The 23,708-nt window shown below is 40.6% G+C and overlaps 1 protein-coding gene across 1 annotated transcript in view; it reads right to left on the bottom strand.

Moving 5' to 3' along the window:
- Positions 1 to 23,708, bottom strand: part of FAM174B (family with sequence similarity 174 member B) — a 190,815-nt gene that overhangs the window by 155,399 nt on the left and 11,708 nt on the right. The window lies entirely within an intron of this gene.

Genomic DNA, 23,708 nt, shown 5'->3' with positions numbered 1-23,708 from the left:
GCCAGAACTATCTCTGTATGAGACTTGGCAATTTGAAAGCTTGACGCCTGTATCAGGATGTCGTCTAGATACGGAGCCACCGCTATGCCTCGCGGTCTTAGAACCGCCAGAAGTGAGCCCAGAACCTTTGTAAAAATTCTCGGGGCAGTGGCCAACCCGAAGGGAAGAGCTACAAATTGGTAATGCCTGTCTAGAAAGGCAAACCTTAGGAACCGATGATGATCTTTGTGAATCGGTATGTGAAGGTAGGCATCCTTTAAGTCCACTGTGGTCATGTACTGACCCTCTTGGATCATGGGTAGGATGGTCCGAATAGTTTCCATTTTGAATGATGGAACTCTTAGGAATTTGTTTAAGATCTTTAGATCCAAGACTGGTCTGAAGGTTCCCTCTTTCTTGGGAACCACAAACAGATTTGAATAAAATCCCTGTCTTTGTTCCGTCCGTGGAACTGGATGGATCACTCCCATTACTAGGAGGTCTTGCACACAGCTTAGGAATGCCTCTTTCTTTATCTGGTTTGCTGATAACCTTGAAAGATGAAATCTCCCTTGTGGAGGAGAAGCTTTGAAGTCCAGTAGATATCCCTGAGATATGATCTCCAACGCCCAGGGATCCTGACCATCTCTTGCCCACGCCTGGGCGAAGAGAGAAAGTCTGCCCCCCACTAGATACGTTTCCGGATAGGGGGCCATTCCTTCATGCTGTCTTGGGGGCAGCAGCAGGCTTTCTGGCCTGCTTGCCCTTGTTCCAGGACTGGTTAGGTTTCCAGGCCTGTCTGGAATGAGCAACAGTTCCCTCTTGTTTTGAAGCGGAGGAAGTTGATGCTGCTCCTGCCTTGAAATTTCGAAAGGCACGAAAATTAGACTGTTTGGCCTTTGATTTGGCCCTGTCCTGAGGAAGGGTATGACCCTTGCCTCCAGTAATGTCAGCAATAATTTCCTTCAAGCCAGGCCCGAATAAGGTCTGCCCCTTGAAAGGAATGTTGAGTAATTTAGACTTTGAAGTCACGTCAGCTGACCAGGATTTAAGCCATAGCACCCTACGCGCCTGGATGGCGAATCCGGAATTCTTAGCTGTTAGTTTAGTCAAATGAACAATGGCATCAGAAACAAATTAGTTAGCTAGCTTAAGCGTTCTAAGCTTGTCAATAATTTCATTCAATGGAGCTGTCTGGATGGCCTCTTCCAGGACCTCAAACCAGAATGCCGCCGCAGCAGTGACAGGCGCAATGCATGCAAGGGGCTGTAAAATAAAACCTTGTTGAATAAACATTTTCTTAAGGTAACCCTCCAATTTTTTATCCATTGGATCTGAAAAAGCACAACTGTCCTCAACCGGGATAGTGATACGCTTTGCTAAAGTAGAAACTGCTCCCTCCACCTTAGGGACCGTCTGCCATAAGTCCCGTGTAGTGGCGTCTATTGCAAACATTTTTCTAAATATAGGAGGTGGGGAAAAGGGCACACCGGGTCTATCCCACTCCTTGCTAATAATTTCTGTAAGCCTTTTAGGTATAGGAAAAACGTCAGTACACACCGGCACCACATAGTATCTATCCAGCCTGCACAATTTCTCTGGAATTGCAACTGTGTTACAGTCATTCAGAGCAGCTAATACCTCCCCAAGCAATACACAGAGGTTCTCAAGCTTAAATTTAAAATTAGAAATCTCTGAATCAGGTTTCCCCGAGTCAGAGATGTCACCCACAGACTGAAGCTCTCCGTCCTCATGTTCTGCATACTGTGACGCAGTATCAGACATGGCTCTAACAGCATTTGCACGCTCTGTATCTCTCCTAACCCCAGAGCTATCGCGCTTGCCTCTTAATTCAGGCAATCTAGATAATACCTCTGACAGGGTATTATTCATGATTGCAGCCTGTCCTGCAAGGTAATCGCTATGGGCGTCCCTGATGTAATTGGCGCCATATTAGCGTGCGTCTCCTGAGCGGGAGGCGAAGGGTCTGACACGTGGGGAGAGTTAGTCGGCATAACTTCCCCCTCGACAGAACCCTCTGGTGATAATTCTTTTATAGATAAAGACTGATCTTTACTGTTTAAGGTGAAATCAATACATTTAGTACACATTCTCCTATGGGGCTCCACCATGGCTTTCAAACATAATGAACAAGTAGGTTCCTCTGTGTCAGACATGTTTAAACAGACTAGCAATGAGACTAGCAAGCTTGGAAAACACTTTAAAACAAGTTTACAAGCAATATAAAAAACGTTACTGCGCCTTTAAGAAACACAAATTTTCCCAAATTTTTAAATAACAGTGAAAAAATGCAGTTACACTAACGAAATTTTTACAGTGTATGTAATAAGTTAGCAGAGCATTGCACCCACTTGCAAATGGATTATTAACCCCTTAATACCAAAAACGGAATAACAAATGACAAAAACGTTTTTTAAACAGTCACAACAACTGCCACAGCTCTACTGTGGCTTTTCACCTCCCTCAATACGACTTTTGAAGCCTTTTGAGCCCTTCAGAGAAGTCCTGGATCATGCAGGAAGAAGCTGGATGTCTGTGTCTGTAATTTTTGCTGTGCAAAAAAAACACTAAAATAGGCCCCTCCCACTCATATTACAACAGTGGGAAGCCTCAGGGAACTGTTTCTAGGCAAAATTCAAGCCAGCCATGTGGAAAAAACTAGGCCCCAATAAGTTTTATCACCAAACATATGTAAAAAACGATTACACATGCCAGCAAACGTTTTAAAATACACTTTTATAAGAGTATGTATCTCTATTAATAAGCCCGATACCAGTCGCTATCACTGCATTTAAGGCTTTACTTACATTACTTCGGTATCAGCAGCATTTTCTAGCAAATTCCATCCCTAGAAAAATATTTTAACTGCACATACCTTATTACAGGAAAACCTGCACGCTATTCCCCCTCTGAAGTTACCTCACTCCTCAGAATATGTGAGAACAGCAAAGGATCTTAGTTACTTCTGCTAAGATCATAGAAAACGCAGGCAGATTCTTCTTCTATATACTGCCTGAGATAAACAGTACACTCCGGTACCATTTAAAAATAACAAACTTTTGATTGAAGAAATAAACTAGTATAAAACACCACAGTCCTCTTACGACCTCCATCTTAGTTGAGAGTTGCAAGAGAATGACTGGATATGGCAGTGAGGGGAGGAGCTATATAGCAGCTCTGCTGTGGGTGATCCTCTTGCAACTTCCTGTTGGGAAGGAGAATATCCCACAAGTAATGGATGATCCGTGGACTGGATACACTTAACAAGAGAAAAAGGTACGTTTTCAATCAAAACGGCTGCTTTGTAAACTTTGATGAATTAAAGTGCCCCGGTTTTTAATAGCATTTTTTAAAAACGGCTTTCATTCACCAAAGTTTACCTTCACTTTAAAATGATTAACAGCTTCTTTTGCGCATGCGTTAGAACATTTTATCCCCATTCAGAAGGAATGCGCGTTCACGGGATGCGCATGTGATATAGAACACAATTCTCAAATGAGCAGTAAACAAAGAATGATCGTATTGTTCTTCTCCTTACAGGCTATAAGGCGAAAATTTATATTGAGGAATCAGTAGATCATTTATTTATATAGCGCTTTTTGACCTAATAAATGTCAATGCTCACCAATGCAATATTTACAAATTGCATGATTATTTAAAAGGTTTAAAATTTATAGATCTAAGAAATTATGCACATGCGCAGAACAAAATATCTCCACGGTTGCGCCATTCACACATACGTATTGAGCGGGTGGGACCGCTCTATACGTCAGAATGTGAAGAACACGGAAGTGCCAGGTAGGAGGAGGAAAAGATAGATATCGCAAAGAAGTTAGTAATTCAAATATATAATCACTTTTTTTTTTTTTTTTTTTTTTAAACCTAGCGGTTATGATACAGATGGGTAAGAGAGAGTTATTAGGAGGCAGCTGATGTAATAAAATTGACATTCACTTTTAAAAAAAAAAAAAAGTGAATGTCAATTTTATTACATCAGCTACCTCCTAATAACTCTCTTACCCATCTGTATCATAACCGCTAGGTTTTTAAAAAAAAAAAAAAAAAAAAACTGTTTAAACTTAAAAATGTTTAAATGCTGCTCTCTTTCATAAGGATGACCGTCCCTTTAACATGCAGTCCAACGTTTTGAGCATACTTTACAAGAGTTTCTACTACAAAACAGAAAATTCACTTTTTGCTGACATTATCGAAGTGAAAGTAAATTTTGTAGCTTTACAACAAATCAATGTATTGTATAACATTAACATATTAAGATTGCTATATTTTTATGTTATAATTCTTTTCATTTCAGTTTATTTAACATATTATTCTGATACCGTTATCATGCATGCTCCTCCCATCTTCCACTTCCTATATTTGTGTGTGTTGACGTATAGAGCGGTAGCACCCGCTCTATACAGTTGTGCTCATAAGTTTACATACCCTGGCAAAATTTATGATTTCTTGGCCATTTTTCAGAGAATATGAATGATAACACAAAAACTTTTCTTTCACTCATGGTTAGTGTTGATTATCAATCAACTGTGTTTACTCTTTTTAAATCACAATGACAACAGAAACTACCCAAATGACCCTGATAAAAAAGTTTACATACTCCAGTTCTTAATACGGTGTATTGCCCCTTTAACATCAATGACAGCTTGAAGTCTTTTGTGGTATTTGTGGATGAGGCTCTTTATCTTCTCAGATGGTAAAGCTGCCCATTCTTCCTGGCAAAAGGCCTCCAGTTCCTGTAAATTCTTGGGCTGTCTTGCATGAACTGCACGTTTGAGATCTCCCCAGAGTGGCTCAATGATATTGAGGTCAGGAGACTGAGATGGCCACTCCAGAACCTTCACTATATTCTGCAGTAGCCAATGACAGGTCAACTTGGCCTTGTGTTTAGGATCATTGTCATGTTGGAATCTGCAAGTACGTCCCATGCGCAATTTCCGAGCTGATGAATGCAAATTTTCCTCCAGTATTTTTTGATAACATACTGCATTCATCTTGCCATCAATTCTGACCAAATTTCCTGTGCCTTTGTAGCTCACACATCCCCAAAACATCAGCGATCTCCCTCAGTGTTTCACAGTAGGAATGGTGTACCTTTCATCATAGGCCTTGTTAACTCCTCTCCAAATGTAGCGTTTATGGTTGTGATTAAAAAGCTCAATTTTGGTCTCATCACTCCAAATGACTTTGTGCCAGAAGGTTTAAGGCTTGTCTCTGTGCTGTTTTCTCGTATTGTACATGGGATACTTTGTGGCATTTGCATAGTAATGGCTTTCTTCTGGCGACTCGACCATGCAGCCCATCTTTTCTTCAAGTGCCACCTTATTGTGCATCTTGAAACAGTCACACCACATGTTTTCAGTGAGTCCTGTATTTCACCTGAAGTTATTTGTGGGTTTTTCTTTGCATCCCGAACAATTTTCCTGGCAGTTGTGGCTGAAATTTTAGTTGGTCTACCTGACTGTGGTTTGGTTTCAACAGAACCCTTCATTTTCCACTTCTTGATTAGAGTTTGAACACTGCTGACTGGCATTCTCAATTACTTGGATATCTTTTTATATCACTTTCCTGTTTTATACAATTCAACTACCTTTTCCCGCAGATCCTTTGACAATTCTTCTGCTTTCCCCATGACTCAGAATTCAGAAACGTCATTGCAGCACTGGAAGAAAGATGCAAGGGTCTGTCAGGAGTCCAGAAACTCATTGACCTTTTACACACACACTAATTACAAGGAAACAGATCACAGGTGAGGATGGTTACCTTTAATAGCCATTCAAACCCCTTTGTGTCAACTTGTGTGCATGTAATCAGGCCAAAATTACCAGGGTATGTAAACTTTTGATCAGGGTCATTTGGGTAGTTTCTGTTGTCATTATGATTTAAAAAGAGTAAACACAGTTGATTAATAATAAATGGCTTCATCCAAACACTAACCATGAGTGAAAGAAAGGTTTTTGTGTTATCATTCATATTCTCTGAAAAATGGCCAAGAAATCATAAATTCTGCCAGGGTATGTAAACTTATGAGCACAACTGTACGTATCACACATGGAACAAGCGCATTGCGCATGCGCGAAACGTTGATCGTTCCTTCAATGCACATGCGATTCTGTCATCACCCGGTCTCCAACGAGCATGCGTCAATCTCATAATGCAATGTGCTTTTATGCTGCGGAGCCACAGTCAAAACAGATGACGTTCTCGGCTCAGTTACTAAAAAAAAAAAATTATGCGCATGCGCGAATCGGGAATGCACATCCAACATAATTGTGCAGAAAAAATATATTTGCCGCATGCGCAAATCAATAAATAGGTGGATGACGTCGCTTCACGGCCGCCTAACGGCCAGAAAGTCAATTGGTAAATTAAAAAACGTGATCAGGAAGTAAAAAGTAAATTAAAAAAAAAAACTGGGTTGAATTGTTCGTTGAAAAAAATATACTTTAATTGCGGCGAAAACTGGATTTACATCTAATTTTCTTAAAAACCATGAATGAAAGTCCTATTAATTTTAAACAAACTATGTAACTGAGAATAGCGAAGCAGATAACTTTACTTACACTTTATAAATGTTTGTCACATTACTGACCTGCCTAACAATAACCACTTTACTTATAGCCAGTTAATTCTTTCCAATGTCTTCAGTACATACTATTTTATGTACTTCTTTACAGAAGTAGTTCATTTGTGGATTTGATTTAAAGCAGAGCTTAAAGAGGCAAAGTTAAAAACACACAAGATTACGCAGAGTACTAAAAAGGGACAACGTTTTAGCAATATAAAAAAAAATGTAAACAAAAAACTATTGACTATTTTGTTTGTTTTTTAGTAGCATCTGCCAAAGTGTTAAAATATAGATTGCCAACTGCTTACCTCTAACTGCTGACCAGTAGATCACAACATATGTGTGTGATTTAAAGGGGCATTACCATTTGTTAAATCTTTTTAGAAAAGATCACGATTATCTATGTAAAATAGAAAGATATTTTACCTAAACATTGCTCAGTAGCCACATCACATTGTAGAACTTTAAACATTCAAACTGGATTCTTATCCCTGGACTTACAAGGGAGCATGCATCTGGCATGTGCAGACAGAGTCACTTTATTTTCTTCTTCAGTTTAAAAAAAAGTTTACTATGATTTTTTTTATTGTGGTGATACTTAAATACATAAGCAACACTAACATAGGCTAAATACCAGAACAGGAACAAAGCCCTAAATCCGGAAATCCCAAATCCATAATTATTTAGAAATGCAGACTTTCATTAATATCTTTTTTCATAATAATACTAAAAGAAAAAAAAATACTATTTGGGGGAGCGGAGCTCGGCCGTGCAGGCAAATGGCCGCGAGGTGAAGTTGCTCTGTGCTGAGGAACGGGCCCGAGACTATAACAGAGCCGCAACCTGTCTACAAATGTGCCAGGCTGGTACGTGAAACCACTGGGGACACGAATATCGCAGGGGCATAACATAGTGAGGTTTGGTCCTACTGCTCCTGGACTGATTTTCACCCGCAGCAAGAAGATCGCCGCCATCTTGGATCTGATACAGAGTCATGCGGCTCACACACAGCAGGCTAGCTGATCAATAGCCATGAGGGGTGAGTCAAGCACCACAGCACTAACATGCCAATAAGCTCCATAAATTGCTTTGAGTACTACCTGGCTGGCTCCCACAATACCCTTATATGCCTTTGAGTCCCACAGCTGGAAACAAGAACAGCGTGTCAGGAGCTAATACTTCCTCTGCCTCAGGCAAACCTACAACAATTTCATATAATGAGATGATTTAGACGAGCACATCTTATGAGAGTACATGTCAGATTACAGTGACCATCCTTCACCTAGCAAGCTAGGAGATATATATAACGAACAGGGTGTACCTATAACTATACTGAAAGGTGTTTTCTAAAGCTGGGTTTATTTGCCATCTTACTATAAAACTATATCCTGGTAGGCTTTTTTCTTTCCTAAAAGCAGTACTACATATTCCCAAGCCATGGCGGTGAGAAAATTAACTAAAAGTGAAAAGCTCACTAAAAGCCAAAACACAGCTCTTAGTTAGTACATTTTTCCAGCCATCTGATACAGCAAATAACTCTGTATCCAACCCCCCCAGTACCAACTAAAGCTCTCACAAACTTATCTAACACCACAGAGACGAATATAACTGCTTCATATATCTCTCAGTTAAAAACAGGATATACCTAATTTACCATCAAAAGAGGACTTTGCTTCTTTAAAATCTCTTATAACTTCCAAACTCACATGAATGCGAAAGGACATTAATGTTCTGGGGAACAGAGTGGAGGAAGTTTAAAGTGATTGTCAATTTTCACTGTTTTGAAAGTATAAATATCTAGAGAATAAGTATATTAATCATACCGCCACTTTCATTTGTTAATAAAATGTTTAATTTAATTTTTATCTCCATTTCTAAATATCGTATTTTCACTATACCTGCTCCTCCCACTCTCCACTTCCTTATTCTCTGCAATATTACGTATACGGCGGTCCCACCCGCTGTTTACGTAGTGGCAATGCGTGCTCCCGTCTCAGTTACACACTGCGCATGCGTCAAACGATTCCGCTGTCAATCAACATAGTATTCAGTGAATCAGTACATTCACTGAATACTATCGTTGGATAGCGCAGCAAGGATCTCATCCTCCATCACGCAATCCGTATATTCTTTCAATAACAAATGAACTCAGGGAAATTTGCAAATGCGCATGCGCGAATTGTGAACGAGCTTCTGAGAAGCACGTTGTAAGCGGAGTCTAACGCAAGCGCAATACGGACGCGTGACGACATACAAAGGGGTTGGGTTCCCCTGTGGTTAGCGCTGTTATTGGTTATGCTGATCGTGGCTAAAAATGACAACGAGCAATAGCAAATGCCGGGTGGAGGATTATAATAACAGCGGACAACTAAAAACATTGAAAATAACGGTAACTGCGAATAGATAAGTAAAATGATGAATGAAACTCATGTTATTTAAAGGTCAATGTCACGCAGAACTTGAGTGATGAAGCAGAGTTTACATTCACTTTAAGACATGCAAACTACTATCAATGAAATGATGGGAGCATTTGACACACATGCCAACGTACAAATCTAGCAAATAGAATCTATGCAAGAAAAACTTGAAGATTTACAAAATCACAGCAGGCGATCTAACCTTAGAGTGCGTGGCATACCCGAAACGATAAAGAACACAGAGCTAATAGAATATCTACAGAATATATTTAAACACCTTCTGGGGGTCACATATCTACCTACTATTGAACTTGAAAGGGTTCACAGAGCCCTGCGCCCTCCATCTCCTCCAGGAGCGCCCCCCAGAGAGGTTGTTTCCAAATTCCTGCAGTTCACAGACAGAGAGGACGTGTGTCTTAAGGCGAGACAGACGCAGAAAATATCCTACCTAGACCACTCACTCCAGATCTTTCCAGACCTATGCCCAAACACCTTACAGCGAAGAAGAAACACAAGATTTATCACCATGGTATTACAGGAAAACATTAAATATCGCTGGGGATACCCATTCAGCACGAAGGGCAAACTCACATCTACAGAGGACTACAGGACTTTGAGTCCTTCTACAAAAGGACTAGGCATAAAATTTCGACCTCCACATCCATCTGAGTCCACCTCCAAAAGGTCGACAGAATCACTAGACACGTTACCACAATCTAGAGCAGGCCCACAATGGCACAAAGTCGTCCACAAGAAAAAGAAATACTACTCCAAATCGTGGAGTACAGACAAAGGATCCAGGTTTATCCGATGTACTACGGACTGGTGAGATTAAAATAGACTTTTTCTTTCCCATTTACCTCAGGTACAAGTTTGGGTCCTCGAGAATGGAGAAACGCCTCATTTAAGATGCTAAATTTAGGTGAGGAACACTTTGAAAGGACTGAAATAAAAATAAAAACTAGCCGTGTCATGAACATACTAAAAAAGTTTGAATATATATATATATATATATATATATATATATATATATATATATATATATATATATATATATATATATATATATATATAATTATACACTAGTTATATTATACTAAATACATTTGAGCCTTAAGCAGCAATGTAGCTAGGCCCTTGCACAATACCTTTTTCTAAAGTGTTTACCAATGTTCTTTAAGTATTGCGGTTGTTAAATTAGTGCTCAAATAATCGGGTTCGGGTAATTGGCCGACCCCTACTGTTCTTATACTTTTATAATTTGTTGGAATGTTTTTATTCCATTCTAATATTACTCACACAAATTTTATCAGTTATCTGTTTATTGTTGATGTTTTTAATATTGTTTATTTTTTTGCACAATGTGATTGTTTGACCACCCTCAAATTCCATGATATATATGCAATATTATTATATGTTATTTGGATGGGAAAAAATAATTTAAATATAGTATGACAAAAAAAATATAGGAAAGGGTTAACTGTGTATGCCATCAATTGAGCTTGCTAAAAGACAAACTAAATCAGAGAAGACAGTCATCTGAATTAACAAATCTTTTGTATTTAGTTCTCTTTCATTGGCTGTGTATAATTTGCTCCCATGTTAGACTTTATATAAAACAATAACAAACAACTACAAAATCTACTGGTATATACATTATTTTCAATGTATCTTGGGTAGCCTAAATCAAGTTAAAAGGGACATGAAACCCACATTTTCTTTCAGGATTCAGATAGATCATATAATTTTAAGCATCTTTCAATTTATTGCTATTATCTAATTTGTTTAATTCTCTTGGTATCATTTGTTGAAGGAGTAGCAATGCACTACTGGGATCTAAATGAAAACCAATGAGAAGAGGCATATGTGTGCTTCCACCAAGCAGCAGCTTCTGAGCCTACCTAAGTATACTTTTTCAACAAAAGATATAAAAAGAACAAAACAAATTAGAGAACAGTAACAAATTGGAAAGTCATTTAAAATTGAATGCTCCATCAGAATCATGAAAAAAAATAAAAAATGAATGTCCCTATAAGATTGTGGACTTTACATGGGAAGATTTAGTATTGAATAAAGGCCATTTAGGGTCACCAAAGATAGGTTTAGAAACCATTGCCATAGAGGTTTATACCTAATTTTGTTAAAAAACATAATTTATGCTTACCTGATAAATTCCTTTCTTCTGTTGTGTGATCAGTCCACGGGTCATCATTACTTCTGGGATATAACTCCTCCCCAACAGGAAATGCAAGAGGATTCACCCAGCAGAGCTGCATATAGCTCCTCCCCCCTACGTCAGTCCCAGTCATTCGACCAAGAATCAACGAGAAAGGAGTAACCAAGGGTGAAGTGGTGACTGGAGTATAATTTAAAAAATATTTACCTGCCTTAAAACAGGGCGGGCCGTGGACTGATCACACAACAGAAGAAAGGAATTTATCAGGTAAGCATAAATTATGTTTTCTTCTGTTATGTGTGATCAGTCCACGGGTCATCATTACTTCTGGGATACCAATACCAAAGCAAAAGTACACGGATGACGGGAGGGATAGGCAGGCTCATTATACAGAAGGAACCACTGCCTGAAGAACCTTTCTCCCAAAAATAGCCTCCGAAGAAGCAAAAGTGTCAAATTTGTAAAATTTGGAAAAAGTATGAAGCGAAGACCAAGTTGCAGCCTTGCAAATCTGTTCAACAGAGGCCTCATTCTTAAAGGCCCAAGTGGAAGCCACAGCTCTAGTGGAGTGAGCTGTAATTCTCTCAGGAGGCTGCTGTCCAGCAGTCTCATAGGCTAAACGTATTATGCTACGGAGCCAAAAAGAGAGAGAGGTAGCAGAAGCTTTTTGACCTCTCCTCTGTCCAGAATAAACGACAAACAGGGAAGAAGTTTGGCGAAAATCTTTAGTTGCCTGCAAGTAGAACTTGAGGGCACGAACTACATCCAGATTGTGTAGAAGACGTTCCTTCTTTGAAGAAGGATTTGGACACAAGGATGGAACAACAATCTCTTGATTGATGTTCCTGTTAGTGACTACCTTAGGTAAGAACCCAGGTTTAGTACGCAGAACTACTTTGTCTGAGTGAAAAATCAGATAAGGGGAATCACAATGTAAGGCTGATAACTCAGAGACTCTTCGAGCCGAGGAAATAGCCATTAAAAACAGAACTTTCCACGATAACAATTTTATATCTATGGAATGAAGGGGTTCAAACGGAACACCCTGTAAAACGTTAAGAACTAAGTTTAAACTCCATGGCGGAGCAACAGCTTTAAACACAGGCTTGATCCTAGCTAAAGCCTGACAAAAGGCCTGGACGTCTGGATTTTCTGACAGACGCCTGTGTAACAAGATGGACAGAGCTGAAATCTGTCCCTTTAATGAACTAGCTGATAAACCCTTTTCTAAACCTTCTTGTAGAAAAGACAATATCCTAGCGATCCTAACCTTACTCCAGGAGTAACCTTTGGATTCGCACCAGTATAGGTATTTCCGCCATATTTTATGGTAAATCCTTCTGGTAACAGGCTTCCTAGCCTGTATCAGGGTATCAATAACCGACTCAGAAAAACCACGTTTTGATAAAATCAAGCGTTCAATTTCCAAGCAGTCAGCTTCAGAGAAGTTAGATTTTGATGTTTGAATGGACCCTGTATCAGAAGGTCCTGTCTTAGAGGTAGAGACCAAGGCGGACAGGATGACATGTCCACTAGATCTGCATACCAAGTCCTGCGTGGCCATGCAGGCGCTATTAGAATTACTGATGCTCTCTCCTGTTTGATTTTGGCAATCAATCGAGGAAGCAGCGGGAAGGGTGGAAACACATAAGCCATCCCGAAGTTCCAAGGTGCTGTCAAAGCATCTATCAGAACCGCTCCCGGATCCCTGGATCTGGACCCGTAGCGAGGAAGTTTGGCGTTCTGGCGAGACGCCATGAGATCTATCTCTGGTGTGCCCCAACGTTGAAGTATTTGGGCAAAGACCTCCGGATGAAGTTCCCACTCCCCCGGATGAAAAGTCTGGCGACTCAAGAAATCCGCCTCCCAGTTCTCCACTCCCGGGATGTGGATTGCTGACAGGTGGCAAGAGTGAGACTCTGCCCAGCGAATTATCTTTGATACTTCCATCATTGCTAGGGAGCTTCTTGTCCCTCCCTGATGGTTGATGTAAGCTACAGTCGTGATGTTGTCCGACTGAAACCTGATGAACCCCCGAGTTGTTAACTGGGGCCAAGCCAGAAGGGCATTGAGAACTGCTCTCAATTCCAGAATGTTTATTGGAAGGAGACTCTCCTCCTGATTCCATAGTCCCTGAGCCTTCAGAGAATTCCAGACAGCGCCCCAACCTAGTAGGCTGGCGTCTGTTGTTACAATTGTCCAGTCTGGCCTGCTGAATGGCATCCCCCTGGACAGGTGTGGCCGATAAAGCCACCATAGAAGAGAATTTCTGGTCTCTTGATTCAGATTCAGAGTAGGGGACAAATCTGAGTAATCCCCATTCCACTGACTTAGCATGCACAATTGCAGCGGTCTGAGGTGTAGGCGTGCAAAAGGTACTATGTCCATTGCCGCTACCATTAAGCCGATCACCTCCATGCATTGAGCTACTGACGGGTGTTGAATGGAATGAAGGACACGGCATGCATTTTGAAGCTTTGTTAACCTGTCTTCTGTCAGGTAAATCTTCATTTCTACAGAATCTATAAGAGTCCCCAAGAATGGAACTCTTGTGAGAGGAAAAAGAGAACTCTTCTTTTCGTTCACTTTCCATCCATGCGACCTTAGAAATGCCAGAACTAACTCTGTATGAGACTTGGCAGTTTGAAAGCTTGAAGCTTGTATTAGAATGTCGTCTAGGTACGGGGCTACCGAAATCCCTCGCGGTCTTAGTACCGCCAGAAGGGCACCCAGAACCTTTGTGAAGATTCTTGGAGCCGTAGCCAATCCGAATGGAAGAGCTACAAACTGGTAGTGCCTGTCTAAGAAGGCAAACCTTAGATACCGGTGATGATCTTTGTGGATCGGTATGTGAAGGTAAGCATCCTTTAAATCCACTGTGGTCATGTACTGACCCTCTTGGATCATGGGTAAGATTGTCCGAATAGTTTCCATTTTGAACGATGGAACTCTTAGGAATTTGTTTAGAATCTTTAAATCTAAGATTGGCCTGAAAGTTCCCTCTTTTTTGGGAACCACAAACAGGTTTGAGTAGAACCCTTGTCCTTGTTCCGACCGCGGAACCGGATGGATCACTCCCATTAATAACAGATCTTGTACACAGCGTAGAAACGCTTCTTTCTTTATCTGGTTTGTTGACAACCTTGACAGATGAAATCTCCCTCTTGGGGGAGATAATTTGAAGTCTAGAAGGTATCCCTGAGATATGATCTCTAGTGCCCAGGGATCCTGAACATCTCTTGCCCAGGCCTGGGCGAAGAGAGAGAGTCTGCCCCCCACTAGATCCGGTCCCGGATCGGGGGCTCTCGGTTCATGCTGTCTTTGGGGCAGCAGCAGGTTTCCTGGCCTGCTTGCTCTTGTTCCAGGACTGGTTAGGCTTCCAGCCTTGCCTGTAACGAGCAACAGCTCCTTCCTGTTTTGGTGCAGTGGAGGTTGATGCTGCTCCTGTTTTGAAATTCCGAAAGGGACGAAAATTAGATTGTCTAGCCTTAGCTTTGGCTTTGTCTTGAGGTAGGGCGTGGCCCTTACCTCCTGTAATGTCAGCGATAATTTCTTTCAAACCGGGCCCAAATAAAGACTGCCCCTTGAAAGGTATATTAAGTAATTTGGACTTAGAAGTAACATCAGCTGACCAGGATTTTAGCCACAGCGCCCTACGTGCCTGTATGGCGAATCCTGAGTTCTTAGCCGTAAGTTTGGTTAAATGTACTACGGCCTCCGAAATGAAAGAATTAGCTAGTTTAAGGACTCTAAGCCTGTCCGTAATGTCGTCTAGCGTAGATGAACTAAGGTTCTCTTCCAGCGACTCAATCCAAAATGCTGCCGCAGCCGTAATCGGCGCGATACATGCAAGGGGTTGCAATATAAAACCTTGTTGAACAAACATTTTCTTAAGGTAACCCTCTAATTTTTTATCCATTGGATCAGAAAAAGCACAGCTATCCTCCACCGGGATAGTGGTACGCTTAGCTAAAGTAGAAACTGCTCCCTCCACCTTAGGGACCGTTTGCCATAAGTCCCGAGTGGTGGCGTCTATTGGAAACATCTTTCTAAATATTGGAGGGGGTGAGAACGGCACACCGGGTCTATCCCACTCCTTAGTAACAATTTCAGTTAGTCTCTTAGGTATAGGAAAAACGTCAGTACTCGCCGGTACCGCAAAGTATTTATCCAACCTACACAGTTTCTCTGGTATTGCAACGGTGTTACAATCGTTGAGAGCTGCTAAGACCTCCCCTAGTAATACACGGAGGTTCTCCAATTTAAATTTAAAATTTGAAATATCTGAGTCCAATCTGTTTGGATCAGAACCGTCACCCACAGAATGAAGCTCTCCGTCCTCATGCTCTGCGAGCTGTGACGCAGTATCAGACATGGCCCTAGCATTGTCAGCGCACTCTGTTCTCACCCCAGAGTGATCACGCTTGCCTCTTAGTTCTGGTAATTTAGACAAAACTTCAGTCATAACAGTAGCCATATCTTGTAATGTTATCTGTAATGGCCGCCCAGATGTACTAGGCGCCATAATATCACGCACCTCCCGGGCGGGAGATGCAGGTACTGCCGCGTGAGGCGAGTTAGTCGGCATAACTCTCCCCTCGCTGTTTGGTGAAATTTGTTCACATTGTACAGGTTGACTTTTATTTAAAGTAGCATCAATACAGTTAGTACATAAATTTCTATTGGGCTCCACCTTGGCATTGGAACAAATGACACAGATATCTTCCTCTGAGTCAGACATGTTTAACACACTAGCAATAAACTTACAACTTGGTTATAATCTTTTTTAGCAAAAACGTACTGTGCCTCAAAGAGGTACTAAACGATTAAATGACAGTTGAATAATTAACTGAAAAAAATAGTTATAGCATCAAACTTTAAAACAACACAACTTTTAGCAAAGGTTTGTTCCCATTAGTAAAATAACAATAATTAAATTTGACATAAAAAATACAAAGCAACGTTTTTATTCACAGTCACTATAAAAATTCTCACAGCTCTGCTGAGAGAATCTACCTCCCTCCAAAGAAGTTTGAAGACCCCTGAGATCTGTCAGAGATGAACCGGATCATGCAGGAAATATAAGAGTAACTGACTGGAATTTTTTGATGCGTAGCAAAGAGCGCCAAAAACGGCCCCTCCCTCTCCCACACAGCAGTGAAGAGAAACGAAACTGTCACAATTAAAAGCAAACAACTGCCAAGTGGAAAATAATGCCCAAATATTTATTCACACAGTACCTCAGCAATGTAAACGATTCTACATTCCAGCAAAAACGTTTAACATGATAAATACTTATTAAAAGGATTAGTGACCTTTAACAGAGTAGTTCCGGTGAAATACCATCCCCAGAATACTGAAGTGTATACATACATGTCATTATAACGGTATGGCAGGATTTTCTCATCAATTCCATTCAGAAAATAAAAACTGCTACATACCTCAATGCAGATTCATCTGCCCGCTGTCCCCTGATCTGAAGCCTTTACCTCCCTCAGATGGCCGAGAACAGCAATATGATCTTAACTACTCCGGTTAAAATCATAGTAAAAAACTCTGGCAGATTCTTCCTCAAACTCTGCCAGAGAAGTAATAACACGCTCCGGTGCTATAGTAAAATAACAAACTTTTGATTGAAGTCATAAAAACTAAGTATAATCACCATAGTCCTCTCACACATCCTATCTAGTCGTTGGGTGCAAGAGAATGACTGGGACTGACGTAGGGGGGAGGAGCTATATGCAGCTCTGCTGGGTGAATCCTCTTGCATTTCCTGTTGGGGAGGAGTTATATCCCAGAAGTAATGATGACCCGTGGACTGATCACACATAACAGAAGAAATTCTAACTACAAACATTTGATATTTTGAGCACGAGTAGAGAGTTAACGCAATATTATAGCTTTTAATATTGTATATCTTGGATCTTCTGAGCTTTAGTAGTATTCAGATAGGCCAATTGGAAGAAAAAAAAAAAATGAAAATAAGAACAGAGAGATTGTAGTACCCGGCCATTGATTCAATGTCAACGAGGTTTCTAAAGCTTTAACATCTTTCTTATAAATATTAATTTAAAAAATAATCTAATTGTCTGCTAATATGTGTAGTTTACAAGTAATTTGGCAGATGTGTCCTTTTGGAAGTTAGAAGGCTCAGTTTGCTTTTAATTATTTTCTGCACGTAACATCTAAAAAGGATTTTAAAGCGCAAAGATTTAAATCAAAATCAAAACCTAATCGCCTTCATTTGTTTTTTCAGTTTTAACATTTATTATGCACTAGCCACTGAAATGAGGGTGATATTTTACTGCAGGTAAAAGGTTTTTTTTTAATTTTCAAAAGAGCTTTATTTAAAAATTGTAAGCATACATATTATGCAATAAACGTTAACAATGTACATCAAAATTGTCTTATTTCTAAGTGTCCAACCATGTAACTATGATTTATATAAGACATCTATAAGTTGAACACGATTTGCAATATTCTATCAATAACCAAACAAAATGTACGGTACAATCCACATATCTCATCAACATAGCAACCATAATATGTTCCTTCTAGTCCTCATAATGTTCTCCCCTTTATAGATTGGTACATTTCTCTCTTGGATGGGTATTAAAGTGAAGGTAAAGTTAAACTCTATTTCACAGTCTAATATCACTTGTTAACCCAAATTAATATGAGTTTGTCATCATTTTTTTCAATTTCAAATAATAAAGTCTTTTTTTCCTGTTTATACTCACATTTTTAACTTTGCCGATGTCAACCCTTAATTTTTTTTTTTTTTTTTTATTTTTTTTTTGTTTGGTCACGTTTTCTTTTCTTCCAACTGAAATTCTGGCCGTTAGGCGGCCGTCAATCGACGTCATCCGCATTCCGGATGATCTGCGCATGAGTTTCATTTTTATTATCGGACTTGCAATACAAGCGCGCTCCCGTTTCACATATAAATAGAAAAAGAACGCAGACCTCCTCCTGTTAAAAGTTCATCATTTATTAGGTCAAAAATTAAAAATTTCCAGCAGCAAGAAAATTCAGGACAATGGTAAAAGCTCTAACTAGTTTCGGCTATTGGTCTGCGTTCTTTTTCTATTTATATTTTTATACCGGGATTAAAAGGAATCCTTTTTGCAGCCTCGACCCACTCTGTCCCCGTTCCTGTCTGTTTGGGGAGATAACTTCATTCAAGAAGCGGCTCACATCGGCACTACCAAATTCACAAGTGAGCGGTTCATCCAATGGGCTCGCAGATTCGCACACACCCCTTTGTTGACATCAAGTCCCGGTGCCTGGACGGATGAGCTGGAGGAACACAGACGGTGCACACGCCGAGTGTTTGGGCTAAACCCATATGCGACTACCGGACGTTTGATGAGCTGTGGACATTGGCAGAAGGGTGAGTGATAGGTTACCACCTACTCCGCTATAGTGGATGCCTATGTCATATTTCATTGGGGGTGTGTAGTGTGCTGAATACTGCTGAGGATTATACCGCTTGTAAGAGACTTTTAATTGTTGCCTGTGGATTACCCCTACCTTATGTACAGGATTTAAACGCTGCATTTATTTGGGACATTTCAGATACAGTCTGGGAAACTCTTCCATTGTCTATATTATGAGAATTGCCATGAGTGGACTACGCTATGCGCATGAGCAGTTTGTTGCATTCCTCGTGAACGCGCGTTGGAGACTGCTCTGTACGTCAGTCTCTAAAATAAGGAAATGGCTGTGGGGAGGAGTTAGGAAGGTAACGATAGTGAAAAAGAAAAGTTTTTTTTACATAAATATATAATCGATATGTGACAAAAGCTTAGCGACTTAGTAAATGAAGATATGACTAATTGATTGGTGTATAGAGAGCGGTAAAACTTTACCTTCACTTTAAGTGACTTGGGGTTATATCAAGTATATGTAGATCAATAAAGCTGCATAATATGCATTATTGGTAAGGATGATTGGATTATGATAATATATAGACATGACTGGGGTTATATCTGATAGGACCTCGTGGGGAAATTATCACAGGGGGCTATGGGGGGGGGGGGGGGATACGCCTATATTGAAGAGCAAGATTATGTTCTAAAATCAGGGTGCAAAGTGATTGTAACCTGCAATGTCACAACCGTGTAGCTAATGATGTGGAGAGGACAAGATTTTAAATGTAGCTGGGGGTTTGATGCAAAGATAGACAGCTTTCCCATAGTGACTTATAAGCAGTGGCAGCTCATGTACACATTTTATGTATATAACTCCCCACCCGCAGCTACGGCCACCAGCTGCACGCGAGGCTCTGATATGTATGTTCAGCCTGAGCGCCATCAACGTCAGTAAAGCAATGTTCAGCATTTATATAATGAAGCTGACCGTAATATCAGCAATGTGTTAGACATGCGTTCCCTTGTAGAACAACTATAACAGCAACTTATTATGCCTGATTTTTACATAAGTGCATATGTAGAATCATTAGTTAACATGGTAACTTTGCAAAATAAAAAAAAGTGTTAGAACAACAAGCAGTAAATAAACAAAGGCACCTGTGAACATATCATATATACAGTGCAACAAATTTACATACTTTAGAAGGTTGACACCTTTCATACATCAGACCCCTCATCCTACATCAAAACTTATGCGAGCCTGAATCGGCTCTGCTAAGGAGCAGGGAGAGTTCCGTAAAACTTTACAGTTAATAGAGTGTCTCACAAGCAGGTATTCAGTTGATCCTGTGGCTGCCGGTCTCTCACCAGGGGGTTCTCTGCCTCCGCCTGTCGCCTTGGACGCAGAGTTCGGCAACAGCAATGGGTCTGTGTCCCTATCGGACCGCAGCCATGTTATGCAAGTGTCAACCTCCGTTTCAGTCAGCAGGGCCATATGGTGCAGTGGTGGATCTGTCATAGTTATCAAGTTAGTAAGCAAGGAGGCCGGGCAGTCAGGTAGTCGACATTGTAAGTCAGCCTGATAATTGTGCAAAGTACCCTTAGTGTTGAAGAGCGACTCCCGATCTTTGAGATTGGCTAAGGGAGTGTATATGTGGGGGAGATCTTTGTTTGGTGTGGGTTGCACATTTTGATAGATCTTACCGAACATGTCACAGGTGCTTTCCTTGTTATATGTAAAGTATGGGGTTTCAACGTCTGCTGCAGCGCCTATGCTGAAGTGCTGTTTTGTTTCCTGCTCCGCTGGTGTAGCTGTAGGCTTCTCCATCTGATGCCCTTTATCCTCCTCTGTCAGTTGCAGTCGGTTTATCAGGTAGTCGTAAGGTGCAGACTCTATGAGCCTGTTTATAAGGGAAGCAAGTTTTGCCGGGATGTCCTCCATGAGTGTTAGGCAGTTCTCTCCCGCCATGATTTATTTCTACTCCCTTCCAGGAGGTCCTCCAGAGCAGGTTGATTTCAAATAACTTATTAGCCCTCAGTCCAGTTAGTGATACGGATTGTAGAGACTCAGTAAGTCAGGTTGCTCTGACAGCACTGATCACCCGGCTCTACCCGGGGGGGGAGGCGATTGCCTAGAAGTAGTAGGCCGCCGCCCTAGGCCTTTAAGCTCCGATCTGGGTCTCCAGATTCGTGAAAAAAGCGAGAAAATAAAAATATAGGGCCACAGTAGCCAATACTGCAGTACAGGGAGTGCAGAATTATTAGGCAAATGAGTATTTTGACCACATCATCCTCTTTATGCATGTTGTCTTACTCCAAGCTGTATAGGCTCGAAAGCAATTACCAATTAAGCATATTAGGTGATGTGCATCTCTGTAATGAGAAGGGGAGTGGTCTAATGACATCAACACCCTATATCAGGTGTGCATAATTATTAGGCAACTTCCTTTCCTTTGGCAAAATAGGTCAAAAGAAGGACTTGACAGGCTCAGAAAAGTAAAAAATAATGAGATATCTTGCAGAGGGATGCAGCACTCTTAAAATTGCAAAGCTTCTGAAGCGTGATCATCGAACAATCAAGCGTTTCATTCAAAATAGTCAACAGGGTCGCAAGAAGCGTGTGGAAAAACCAAGGCGCAAAATAACTGCCCATGAACTGAGAAAAGTCAAGCGTGCAGCTGCCAAGATGCCACTTGCCACCAGTTTGGCCATATTTCAGAGCTGCAACATCACTGGAGTGCCCAAAAGCACAAGGTGTGCAATACTCAGAGACATGGCCAAGGTAAGAAAGGCTGAAAGACGACCACCACTGAACAAGACACACAAGCTGAAATGTCAAGACTGGGCCAAGAAATATCTCAAGACTGATTTTTCTAAGGTTTTATGGACTGATGAAATGAGAGTGAGTCTTGATGGGCCAGATGGATGGGCCCGTGGCTGGATTGGTAAAGGGCAGAGAGCTCCAGTCCAACTCAGACGCCAGCAAGGTGGAGGTGGAGTACTGGTTTGGGCTGGTATCATCAAAGATGAGCATGTGGGGCCTTTTCGGGTTGAGGATGGAGTCAAGCTCAACTCCCAGTCCTACTGCCAGTTTCTGGAAGACACCTTCTTCAAGCAGTCGTACAGGAAGAAGTCTGCATCCTTCAAGAAAAACATGATTTTCATGCAGGACAATGCTCCATCACACGCGTCCAAGTACTCCACAGCGTGGCTGGCAAGAAAGGGTATAAAAGAAGAAAATCTAATGACATGGCCTCCTTGTTCACCTGATCTGAACCCCATTGAGAACCTGTGGTCCATCATCAAATGTGAGATTTACAAGGAGGGAAAACAGTACACCTCTCTGAACAGTGTCTGGGAGGCTGTGGTTGCTGCTGCACGCAATGTTGATGGTGAACAGATCAAAACACTGACAGAATCCATGGATGGCAGGCTTTTGAGTGTCCTTGCAAAGAAAGGTGGCTATATTGGTCACTGATTTGTTTTTGAATGTCAGAAATGTATATTTGTGAATGTTGAGATGTTATATTGGTTTCACTGGTAAAAATAAATAATTGAAATGGGTATATATTTGTTTTTTGTTAAGTTGCCTAATAATTATGCACAGTAATAGTCACCTGCACACACAGATATCCCCCTAAAATAGCTATAACTAAAAACAAACTAAATACTACTCCCAAAACTATCCAGCTTTGATATTAATGAGTTTTTTGGGTTCATTGAGAACATGGTTGTTGTTCAATAATAAAATTAATCCTCAAAAATACAACTTGCCTAATAATTCTGCACTCCCTGTATTATTATATAGTATGTTCTTATTGCTGCTGTATGATGATAATAACCTGCGGATTATTAAAGATTCTGCTGGAGCCCACAGAAAATGCGTCCTATCCAGGATACAGCTCGGACACGCCCCCCCTGTAGGTAAAAGGTTTTAACAGGTTTCCCCTTAAACCTAGTTTAATTTGCTAAGGTTCAGAATATTCTCACAACTTGCACCTTACAATGTTTTTTTGTCTTTTTATTAATAAAAAAAAAAAAAATAGAACATGTGGGGCGCGATTACAACCCGAACCGCTCGTAATTTCACCTCGCACATCGGGGTATTACATATACCCCGCCGGCAGCTCATAAAGTGCCGTAAGTCTGATAAACTAGCGATGTCCAGAAATGAGCGTAAATACACATTTCTGGAGTCGCCAGTGACTTACGGCACTTTAGAAACTGCCGGCGCCTAAGAAAAGTAAAGAAAATAAATCTCCTGTAAAAGTCTAACACGCCTCCCAAAAATAAGCCTGACACGTAAAAACCCCTATATCCACAATCCCCCCTCTCACTACTAATAATAAATGTATTAACCCCTAGACCGACAACCCCCCACAACGCAATAAGCTTAAACTATTAACCCCTAAATCCGCCATCAAACCCATAACGCAAGTAATAACTAAATTATTAACCCCTATACACGCCAACATCGCAAACTACCTATTAAAACTATTAACCCCTAATCCGCTATTAATCCACAACACAATAAACCCTTTAAAACTATTAACCCCTAAACCGCCAAAGCACACAACACAAGAAACCTAACCCCTAACCTAACCCCCCTAAATGAACCCAAATTACCTAATTTACAAAATACTAAACTGACTATCAAAATAAAAAAAACTAACACTACTTATAAGTATAAATTAAAGGGACAGTCTAATCAAAATTCTGGAGTAGACTGTCCCTTTAAGCTACAATTACAGAAAATGAAAAATTACCAAAAGTTAATAAAATTATACCTAATTCCTATGAAAATAAAAATCCCCCCCCAAAATAAAAACACCCCCTACTCTAATAAACTACCAGTAGCCCTAAAAAGGCTTTTTGCAGGGCATTGCCCCAAGATAATCGGCTCTTTCACAAGAAAATACACAAAGTCCCCCACCCTAACAATAAAACCCCCCAAATAAAATAACCTAACACTAAAAACCCTAAACTACTCATTTCCCTTAAAAAGGGCATTTGTTGGGCATTGCCCTTAAAAGGGCATTTAGCTCTTTTACTGCCCACCCTATCTAAATAAAATTAAAAAAAAAAAAAAAAAAAAAACCTTAAAAAACCCTAAGTCTAAGCCCCAGGTTGATACTCACCGTTCCCGAAGTCCGGCGGAG

The sequence above is a fragment of the Bombina bombina genome, chromosome 6 (assembly GCF_027579735.1).
Source record: "Bombina bombina isolate aBomBom1 chromosome 6, aBomBom1.pri, whole genome shotgun sequence".
Classification (NCBI taxonomy): Eukaryota; Metazoa; Chordata; class Amphibia; order Anura; family Bombinatoridae; genus Bombina; species Bombina bombina.
Note: the sequence above shows the minus strand (reverse complement) of the source record. Positions and strands in the feature narration are given on the sequence as shown.